Source organism: Triticum urartu, chromosome 2, assembly GCF_003073215.2.
Source record: "Triticum urartu cultivar G1812 chromosome 2, Tu2.1, whole genome shotgun sequence".
In the NCBI taxonomy this organism is placed as follows: Eukaryota; Viridiplantae; Streptophyta; class Magnoliopsida; order Poales; family Poaceae; genus Triticum; species Triticum urartu.
The window spans coordinates 254,247,718-254,259,856 of record NC_053023.1 but is presented as its reverse complement, the minus strand read 5'-3'; positions in this window follow the sequence as shown (position 1 = coordinate 254,259,856).

Sequence of the window (12,139 nt, the reverse complement as noted above, 5' to 3'; positions counted from 1 at the left end):
TTTAACACAACACTCATGTTGTTCTATGTTGACACTAGAATTTTTTTGAAAGCAATAAGAGGCAACTGATATCATTTCGTCCCCAAGGTGGCGTGTTCCATACCGAAACCATCAGGCTTGTTGTGAGAAGCTCTGGTTTGTGAGAAGCATATACCCAAACCTGCCCCAAATGGGACAAAAATCTTACCACGACATGTTATTGCTGCACCATGATAGCATGCCAAGTTTCATGAATTTCAGACGAGTTTTGGATTTACTAGAATTACAAAAGCATGTACCTCAATGTTTGTTGGAGAGCCACGGTGTCGTGGTGTTCGAAATTCATCCCCATTTCTTGATGGGACATTAGAATAAACCCATGGACACATATATGATTTTACAACCCATGCTGGTGCACCGGAGCATGTGCATGTAGTTTAATTTTGAATTATGCACCTGAAATGGCTAGAAAACCAATTTAATGTATAAAATGTCCAAATGAACCCTGAATAATTCCAATTTTTTTACAACACACATGTAGTTCCATGTTCACTGCAGATAGAAGTTCTAGCAATTCAAACTTCGTCCATTGCCATTGTGACCCCATCATGTAATTTAAATCAAGATGAAAAATCAAGAAGATCCTACACAGTTTATTATCACCAACCATGTGAGATGCAGTACAAAAAATCCTAGAGCACGGTCGGTGTATAGTACGCCTATGGCTTACACGAGAAGGTGCGTGGCTACAGTACACAACAAGCATGTCATGCACACTCGCTGGTTCACCAAATATCATTTCACTGTTCTGTAGCGATCCGACCTCAAATGGCCAAATCTCTGTGCATAAGTGTCATCCCTGTATCGGTAATGCTGACACACACAGTACTTGAAGGATTTATAACAGAGTAGCAATCACACATTTATTACATTGAATATCTCAAAAGAGAACTTATTACACTAATATGGCTTAAGGCCATCTAAATACGATAACAGCGGAAGGCTAGGAAGATAAAGTTAGTCCATCAAACCCTACGGCATAGCTGAGTGCACGACAATGACCTATCGCACCTTACTCTTCGTCTGAAAAATCTGCAACATAATATGTTGCAGCCGGAAAACGGGTCAGCACATGTAATATGCAGGCAATATAACATAGTAGAGCAAAATAACAAGTAATAGCTACAACTATATGCATATTTGGCTGCTGGAGGCTCTACGGTGAATATGTTATTGCGAAAAGCCATTTTTTCCTACAACAAAGGAACATATTTGGTTTCACTATCATGGTAGTTGATAAACATTAAGAAGGTTCCTCCAACTCAATCCCAATAGGTAGTATTAATAACCCAACAAATTAATTTAAAGTGTTGAGATCAGAATAATAATTCAAGAACGAGATAGGCAAGATGTCCATAACCGGGGACACGGCTAACCATGATTAGTTTGTACACTCTATAGAGGTTTGCACACTTTTTCCCACAAGACTCGATCTCCTTCGTTGGATTTCTCACACTACATGGTGTTTGACAAATGGATGACCGAGACATAGTCTTTCAGAAGCATTAACTCTTTACTCTGGGTAGACAGTACCAACCTACATCCCCTACATCTGCTAGCCTACCACTGAAAGAGGTCACACAACATACTCAACTATGCCAGAGTCCATAATGGCTTGTGGCTACACACGGAAGTTTCCATCATGAATAATCTTATGATCCCTTTGAGCCTGGGTGGCTAACCGTAGGATGATCACGAGTACTCCGGGATATCCTTGGACAACACTGGATTCTCCAGGTGCCCGCAACAAATCCAACCAGATGTGTATTTAAGTAGCCACCTTACGTTAACCATTAATTAACAATCTCACATTTGTCATGGATAAACTCAAACCCACTCCACGTCTACGAGCATAGCATAGCAATATAATTATAAAAAGAAGTAACTCCCAGGGTTTGATAATAAAAGGGTAATAGGTTCTACCTCATCTTCTATTTCCCAAACCCACATGTTAAGAGATCCTACTCATGCAATGTTGGAGGGTTGTAACTAATGCATAAAAACTGGGTATAAAGGAACATGATCAAAGTGTTACTTGCCTTGCCGACGATCTGCAAACCCTAGAGACTCGTAGTAGCATGCTTCGCACTCCGGAAACTCTATCACCAACAAACAGTAGCATACATAAGCAATCAAGAAATGATGCAAGGGTAAAACCCAAATATGAAAGTCCAAACTGAAAATTCAATTGAAGAACTTCAAAATGCAAAAAGAATCAATCGAATCGGAGCTGCGGAACTGAAACTACTATCAAAAGAACTTCGAATTCAAATCTGCTTGAAACCAAGTTTTAAATTGTCAAAACCATGTTCAAGTTGCTTAACTGGAAAGAGGCCTTCGAGACGAAGATTTAGGCATTGGTTTCACTGGATTTGGCCGAACGGTTGAAAAGTTGCGAGGGTTTGAAGATCAAGGGCTAATCTTCGATAAAAGTAATCGCGGATAGGTCCCTGGTGAAAATAACACAGAAAAAGAAAAATCTATCGGACGAACGTCCGCTAATAGAGGCAAATGAATCAATTCGTTCGTTATTAGATCTAAACGAATGAACGTTCGCTGAATAGATCTAAATCGAGAAAAACCGATTGAACCGGCGGAAAACCGAGAAAAAAACGGCTATATGAAAAAACCGATCTAGATCTAGGGTTTACCAAAATAAACCGACGGAAACCGGAAATAAACCGGTCAGCGGCGGCGCGGATCCGAATGGTGGCGACGGCAGCGGGCGGCGGTGGCTGGCGGCGCGGCGTCGAGCGGCAGCTACGACGGGTGGGCGGCGGAGCGGCGTGGTGGCGGTGGCTGTAGCTTGCGGCGGCGGCAGCAAGCAGCGCTGGTGGCGGCGCGGGACGACGGCTGCAGGTGGCAGGCTGAGAGGCGACGGTGGGAGGGGGAGGGCCGGCTTTTAAAGGCCTTGGGGTGGGCGGCTCCGACTTGCGGCCGAAGTCGGGCGGCGACGGTGGAACGCTGGACTCCCTGGAGTCCGTACCGCTCACGACGACGGAGGCGGAAGTGGTGCTGGGCTTCAGCCTGCTCGGCTGGGCCATTGGCCCAATCGGGCGAAACGTATTTTTAATAAATTCCACCGAAGAAAAATCCTAAATAAATATATATATAAATTCAAAAAATGCCAAAAACAATTTTCACCGTCTAAATAAAATATTTAGAACAAAGTGAACATTTTTCTAGCCTAAAATGCAATTTTGAAAAATGCATATTTTTTCTAATTCAAATAAAACAGTAGAAAAATCCAAATAAAAATATTTATTTCATTTTAACATTTTCCTCCAATATTTCCTTTATTTTGGAGAAGTCCTTTTATCTCCTCTCTTTTATTTTTCTAGTGAAAATATTTCGGAGGGAAAATATTAAAACAAAGGTGATCCTCTTTTCAAATTTGAGAAAAAAATTTCAAATTTGAAAATAGTGAAAGCCCCAACTTTCTCCGTGGGTCCTTGGGTTGCTTAGGATTTCTAGGATCGCAAACGAGATGCAAATAAAATATGATATGCATATGATGACCTATGTATATCATTACAAATTGAAAATTTGGGATGTTACAAATCTACCCCCCTTAAGATGAATATCGCCCTCGGGTAACCGGCCATCTCTGCATGACACTTCTTCAACTGGGAAACGAGAAACACATCATGAACTCCTGACAGTCCTTCGGGTAACTCAAACTTGTAGGGAACTTCTCCCATATGTCCCAAAACTCGGTATGGTCCTACAAATCTCGGGGCTAACTTTCCCTTGACTCCAAAATGTTTAACTCGTCAGAGAGGTGACACACGGAGATATGCTATGTCTCCGATTTCATAGGCTACCTCCTTGCGTTTTGAATCTGCATAACTCTTCTGCCTGGACTGAGCTACCTTTAGTCTGTCGCGAATCAACTTAACCTTCTCTTCAGATTCTTTGATCAAATCCAGTCCAAACAACTAACGGTCTCCAACTTCATCACACATTAACGGTGTCCTGCACCTTCTTCCATACAAGGCTTCAAAATGTGCCATCTTCAAACTGGCGTGATAGTTGTTGTTATATGAGAACTCCGCGTAAGGCAAATTATCATCCCAACTAGATCCATAATCTAGCGCAGAAGCTCTCAACCTGTCCTCTAGAATCAGGTTGACTCTATCTGTCTGTCCATTTGTCTGCGGATGAAAGGCTATACTGAACTCTAGCCTGGTACCCAATGTCTGGTGCAGCTGATGCCAAAACTTCAAAGTAAACTGAGTCCCTCTGTATGATATGATGGTCCTCAGAACTCCATGTAGACATACGATCCTGGTCATATATATCTTGGCCAACGTCGCACTTGTATAGGTGGTCATCACTGGGATAAAGTGGGCCACCTTGTTCAAACGATCCACTACTACCCAGATAGAATCATATCCCGATCGGGTCCTGGGTAGTCCGGTGATGAAATCCATGCCAAGCCTATCCCACTTCCATTTGGGTATCGGCATAGGCTGCAGTAATCCTGCTGGCTTCTGATGTTCTGCCTTCACTCTCTGACATACATCACATACTGCTACATACTCGGCAATATCCTTCTTCATACCCGTCCACCAGAAACGCTCCTTCAAATCCAAATACATCTTGGTGTTTCTCGGGTGTATCGAGTATGGCGAGTCATGGGCCTCCTGAAGTATTAACTTCCTGATCTCCGCATTATTGGTGCATATACATGGTCCTCAAACCATAAAGTGTCGTGCTCATCCTCACGAAAACCTTTGGCTTTTCCTTTGCTCATTTTCTCCTTTATCTCAGCAATCTCCTTATCATCCTTCCGAGCTTCTAGAAATCTTCCCCAATAATGTTGACTGAACCTCCATTGCTGCATAAAAACCTCGTGGTACTATCTCCAAACGAAGCTCCTTGAGACCATCAACTAACTCCAGCGGAAATCCTCCGCTTACGAGTGTATTGGCATAACCCTTCCGGCTCAAAGCATCTGCTACGACATTGGCCTTTCCTAGATGATAGTGTAGCTTCATATCATAATCCTTTATAAGCTCCAACCATCTCCTTTGTCTGAGATTCAGCTCCTTCTATGTGAAAATGTAATTCAAACTCTTGTGATCCGTGTACACATCACAACGGTTTCCAATAAGAAAATGTCTCCTGGTTTTGAGTGCATGGACTACAGCTGCTAACTCCAAGTCATGCGTGGCATAATTCAATTCATGCGGTCGAAGCTGTCGTGAGGCATAGGAAACCACTCTTCCGTCTTGCATAAGTACACCTCCATGTCCTAAGCGAGAAGCATCACAATACACTTGGAAATCCTTGCGTATATCTAGCAAAATTAGCACTGGGGCTGTAACCAAATGTTTATTCAACTCCTGAAAACTTGCCTCACATTCATCTGTCCATTTGAACTTACTACCCTTCTTCAACAACTCCGTCATGGGCTTCGCAATCTTGGAGAAATTCTCAATGAATCTCCGATAGTATCCCACGAGTCCAAGAAAGCTACGGATCTCCCCTACTAAGGTGGGTGCTAGCCAATCAGTGACTGACTGAACCTTGGTAGGGTCTACTGCTATACCCTCTGCTAATATAACATGTCCAAGAAATCCAGCTTCTTTCAACCAAAACTCACATTTGATGAACTTGGCATAAAGCTGATGTTCCCTGAGTTTCTCGAGAACTAAACGTAAATGTTCCTTGTGTTCCTCTTCATTCTTCGAGTATACCAAAATATCATCAATGAACACCACAACAAACTTATCCAAGAACTCCATGAACACCTTATTCATCATACTCATGAAATATGCAAGGGCATTTGTCAATCCAAATGACATAACCATGTACTCATATATCCCGTACCTTGTGGTGAAACTTGTCTTGGGTATATCCTTTTCTCGGATCTTCAGCTGGTGGTATCCTGATTGCAGGGCGATCATGGAAAATACTTTAGTTCCTTGCAGCTGGTCAAACAGAACGTTGATCATCGTTAGTGGGTATTTGTTTTTGATCGTCACTTCATTCAAGGGACGATAATCAACAACCATTATCAACGATCCATCCTTCTTCTCAACTAATAGCACTTGGGCTCCCCATGGTGACGAACTTTGTCGAATGTAACATTTCTCGAATAACTCCTTAATCTGCTTCTTAATCTCCTCCAGATCATTTGCGGGTATCCGGTATGGTCTCTTCGATATTGGTCCGGTGCCTGGCAACAACTCTATCAAAAACACAATGTGTCGATCCAACGTCATGCCTGGTAGTTCCTCGGGAAATACATCTGGGTAATCCTTCACTACAGGCACTTCCTCCTGAACAAGTCTTGAGAGGGAATTTACTTGGGCTCTCCTTGGCGCATGCCTGGATACATACTTAATCCTTTTTCCCTCCGGGGTGGTGAGCAGAATTGACTTACTAGCACAGTTAATGTTTCCCCCATACTTCGATAGCCAATCCATGCCTAGTATTATATCCAATCCTTGTGACTCCAAAATTACTAGGTCAGAGGGGAAAACTTGGCTACCAATGGTTAAGGGAAACCGATCACACCATCGGCTGGCCATATACTCTGCTCCTGGCGAGCTTACTAGCATTGGTGTCCTAAGGGCTAAGGTGGGTAACTTAAACTTTTCCACAAATCCCCTTGATATGTATGAATGTGATGCACTAGTATAAAAAAGAACGATTGCAGTAAATGACTTATCCAAAAACTTACCAATAACTGCATCTGGCTACTCTTCAACCTCCTCCACATTAACATGGTTCACCTGTCCCCTGTTGAAAGGGTTGGGCTTCTTCCCAGAGCTTCAGTTGCCATTTCCATTCTTGGCTTCAGAACACTCGGTGTCATAGTGTCCAGTCTTCCCGCACTTGAAACAAGTAATGTGACTTAGATCCTTCTTGGCGGGCGTTGTTGGGTTGGAACGGTTCTGGCTGCTGCTTCCTCCATTAACATTTCCATTCCGGGGGCCACTGTGGTTTTGTGAACTTCCTCCATTGTGAGTATGGCCTCCATGGTTATGAGTGTATCCTCTGGCGTTAGGGGTACAGCGAGGCTTCTGCTAAGCTCCAGAATTGTACTTCCCCTGTCCATACTTCCATTTGTGGCTCTCTGTCTACTCCTGTTTGTTTTCAATCATCAGGGCCCAGTCTACCAACTCCTGGTAATTAGTGAATGTTGCCACCATCAACTGCATACTCATCTCATCATTCAGCCCTTCCATAAACTTCTCCTGCTTCGCGGCATCTGTGGGCACATCATCTGGGGCATAACAGGCTAACTTTCTAAACTCATCCACGTACTGCGCCACAGTATGGTTTCCCTGGCGTAAGTCACGAAACTCACGATTCTTCATTTTCATTGCTCTTGTAGAGACATGGGCTGTGCGAAATGCTTGCTGAAACTGATCCCATGTGACATTAGCTATGGGAAAAGTGGTGGTGTAATTCTCCCACCATGAGGCTACGGGTCCATCTAGTTGGTGTGCAGCAAAGCGCACCTTCTCCGCATCTATGCAACTTGTGGTGGTCAACTCCCATCCTATCCTACGTAACCAGTCATCAACAACAATCGGCTCAGTGCTACTGGAAAACACCGGCGGACTGAACCTCAGAAAACGGGCTAGGTTGTCCACTGGAGGTGGTGGCGGTGGGTTGTTGTTATTGTTTTTGTTGTTGTGGTTGCCTTGGTTTTGGACTAGTTGCTACATCAAGGCATTCTGCTATTGGATCAATTGAGTGTGCTCCGGTGGGGGAGGGCAAATCCGGGGTCACATCTCGGAGGCATCTGATGGGTTTAGAGGGAAGAGATTAGAATAGAGTGAGGCCTAGTGAGAAAGCACTACCCATATGCACATCAGACAAACACATTCATATCACACCACTCAATTTCAAACAAGGGCATACAATCAATCTAGCTACCGTTACAAAATACTCGGACTACTACTATATACATGGGGGTAATTCTACTGATAATATGGTGGTCATCTAGAATTTTTGATCGGTGGAAGACTCCATGATATCCGCTCCAGCTTCGTCTTTGTAATCATCATCACTACTGTCAGGGTCGGAGTCGGTGTCGTCGATGATGATGTAGTCCTCGGGATGGTCGTCATCTCCTCCTGGCGCGGGGTCTCCCATGAATACTCCTAGCTTCCTCGTCAAGCCGTCATTCTTTTCTACTAGTATTGTGATTTCCTCCTCATATCCATCACGTGTAGACTTGAGTTCCTCTTCAAGCTCCATGTTCCTTGTCATCACCTTCTTCGGATCTATCATGCTTGCGCACATTTGGTTCTCCTGGCGATGAATGTGCTAGTTTAATTCCTGGATGACAGCTGCAATGGATCTGTCCCACCTAGTGCTGATCATCTCCCATTGCTCATCTCAGCGCCCACATATCTGGTAGATGGTGTCCTTGAGATCCTTGTGATAAACTTCACCGATGCGTCCAATGGGGATGTAGGCTGCCATGCTTTTTCCTAGACTCCAGGTTGGTGCATCAAAGGAAACCTTTATGGGCTTAGTAACTGGTGTGAATGTCCTTCCTAGAACTTGAACTCGAATCATCCAACGCTCCTCTTCTGGTAAAGTGGCGGTGTAGGTCCCGGTGAAGCTTGGTATTCCGATGTTCAGGTACCTAGTGACTTCCTTCAAGTGTCGACCAAAGGGTGTATCTTCAACCGGTTGTGCAAACTTGTTCCTTGGATCCGCCATCTATAGAGTGGAAAATGGATAGGAGTCAGAAATGAGTAGAGAAGAGTGACCTATGGCTTATCTTAGTGGTCGCGTCCTACAATCAGTGTGTGCTCTGATATCATCTTATAGTGATCCGACCTCAATCGGCCACACTCTATGCATGAGTGTTATCCTGGATCGGTAATGCTGACACACACAGTACTTGAAGGCTTTATAATAGAGTCGCAATCACACAATTATTACATCGAATATCTCAAAAGAGAACTTATTACACTAATATGGCTTAAAGCCATCTAAATACGATAACAGCGGAAGGCTTGGAAGATAAAGTGAGTCCACCAACTCCAATGGCATAGCTGAGTGCACGACAACGACCTATCGCACCTTACTCTTCATCTGAAAAGTCTACAACATAATACATTTCAGCCCGAAAACAGGTCAGCACATGGAATATGCTGGCAATATAACACTTAGAGCAAAAGAACAAGTAATAGCTACAACTATATGCATATTTGGGTGGTGGAGGCTCTACGGTTAATATGGTATTGCGAAAAGCCAATTTTTTCCTACAACAAAGGAATATATTTTGTTTAACTATCATGGTAGTTGATAAACATTGAGAAGGTTCCTCCAACTTAATCCCAATTAAGCAGTATTAATAACCCAACAAATTAATTTAGAGTGTTGAGATCAGAATAATAATTCAAGAACCAGATACTCAAGATGTCCATAACCTGGGACACGGCTAACCATGATTAGTTTGTACACTCTGCAGAGGTTTGAGCACTTTTCCCCACAAGACTCGATCTCCTCCGTTGGATTTCGCACACTACATGGTGTTCGCGAAACGAATGAACGAGACACAGTCTTTCAGAAGCATTAACTCTTTACTCTGGGTAGACAGTACCAACCTACATCCCCTACATCTGCTAGCCTACCACTGAAAGAGGTCACACAACATACTCAACTATGCCAGAGCCCATAATGGCTCATGGCTGCACACGGATGTTTCGAGCATGAATAATCTTATCATCCCTTTGAGCCTGGGTGGCGAACCGTAGGATGATCACACGGGTACTCCAGGATATCCTAGGACAAAACTGGATTCTCCAGGTGCCCGCAACCAATCCACCCAAATGTTTATTTAAGTTGCCACCTTAAGTTAACCATTAATTAACAATCTCACATCTGTCATGGCTACACTCAAACCCAATCTATGTCTATGAGCATAGCATAGCAGTATAATCATAACATAGAAGTAACTCCCAGGGTTTGATAATAAAAGGGCAATAGGTTCTACCTCATCATCTACTTCCCAAACCCACATCTTAAGAGATCCTACTCATGCAATGTTGGAGGGTTGTAACCAATGCATAAAAACTAGGTATAAAGGAACATGATCAAAGTGTTACTTGCCTTGCTGACGATCTGCAAACCCTAGAGACTCGTAGTAGCATGCTTCGCACTCCGGAAACTCTATCGCCAACAAACAGTAGAATACATAAGCAATCAAGCAATGATCCAAGGGTAAAACTCAGATATGGAAGTCGAAACTGAAAATTCAACTGAAGAGCATCGAAATGCAAACAGAATCAATCGAATCGGAGCTACGAAACTGAAACTAGGATCAAAAGAACTTCGAATTCAAATCTGCCTGAAACCAAATTTCAAATTGTCAAAACCATGTTCAAATTTATTAACTTGAAAGAGGACTTCGAGACGATGATTTCGGTGTTGGTTTCACTGGATTTGGACGAACGGATGAAAAGTTGGGTGGGTTTGAAGATCAGGGGCTAATCTATGATAAAAGTAATCAAGGATAAGTCCCTGGCGAAAATAAAACAGAAAAAGGAAAATCTATCGGACGAACATCCGCTAATAGAGGCAAATGAATGAATTTGTTCGTTATTAGATCTAAACAAACGAACGTTCGCGGAATAGGTCTAAGCCGAGAAAAACCGATCGAACCGACAGAAAACCGAGAAAAACCGGCTATATAAAAAACAGATCTAGATCTAGGGTTTATCGAAATAAACCGACGGGAACCGGAAATAAACCGGAGCATGTGCATGTAGTTCAAATTTGAATTATGCACATAGAATGCCTACAAAACACAGCTAATGTATAAAAATGTCCAAATGAACCCCGAAAATTTCCAAAATTTAACACAACACTCATGTTGTTCTATGTTGACACTAGAATTTTTTTGAAAGCAATAAGAGGCAACTGATATCATTTCGTCCCCAAGGTGGCACATTCCATACCGAAACCATCAGGCTTGTTGTGAGAAGCTCTGGTTTGTGAGAAGCATATACGCAAACCTGCCCCAAATGGGACAAAAATCTTACCACGACATGTTGATGCTGCACCATGATAGCATGCCAAGTTTCATGAATTTTAGACGAGTTTTGGATTTACTAGAATTACAAAAGCATGTACCTCAATGTTTGCCGGAGAGCCACGGTGTCATTGTGTTCAAAATTCATCCCCATTTCTTGATGGGACATTAGCATAAACCCATGGACACATATATGATTTTACAACCCATGTTGGTGCACCGGAGCATGTGCATGTAGTTTAATTTTGAATTTTGCACCTGAAATGGCTAGAAAACCAATTTAATGTATAAAATGTCCAAAGGAACCCTGAATAATTCCAATTTTTTTACAACACACATGTAGGTCCATGTTCACTGCAGATAGAAGTTCTAGCAATTCAAACTTCGTCCATTGCCATTGTGACCCCATCATGTAATTTAAATCAAGATGAAAAATCAAGAAGATCCTACACAGTTTATTATCACCAACCTTGTGACATGCAGTACAAAATATCCTAGAGCACGGTCGGTGTATAGTACGCCTATGGCTTACGCGAGAAGGTGCGTGACTACAGTACACAGCAGGCATGTCAAGCACACTAGCTGGTTCACCAAATATCATTTCACTGTTCTGTAGCGATCCGACCTCAAACGGCCAAATCTCTGTGCATAAGTGTCATCCCTGGATCGGTAATGCTGACACACACACTACTTGAAGGATTTAGAACAGAGTATCAATCACACATTTATTACATTGAATATCTCAAAAGAGAACTTATTACACTAATATGGCTTAAGGCCATCTAAATACGATAACAGCGGAAGGCTTGGAAGATAAAGTTAGTCCATCAACTCCAACGGCATAGTTGAGTGCACGAAAATGACCTATCGCACCTTACTCTTCGTCTGAAAAATCTGCAACATAATATGTTGCAGCCCGAAAATGGGTAAGCACATGTAATATGCAGGCAATGTAACACAGTAGAGCAAAATAACAAGTAATAGCTACAACTATATGCATATTTGGCTGGTGGAGGCTCTACGGTGAATATGTTTTTGCGAAAAGACATTTTTTCCTACAACAAAGGAACATATTTTGTTTCACTATCA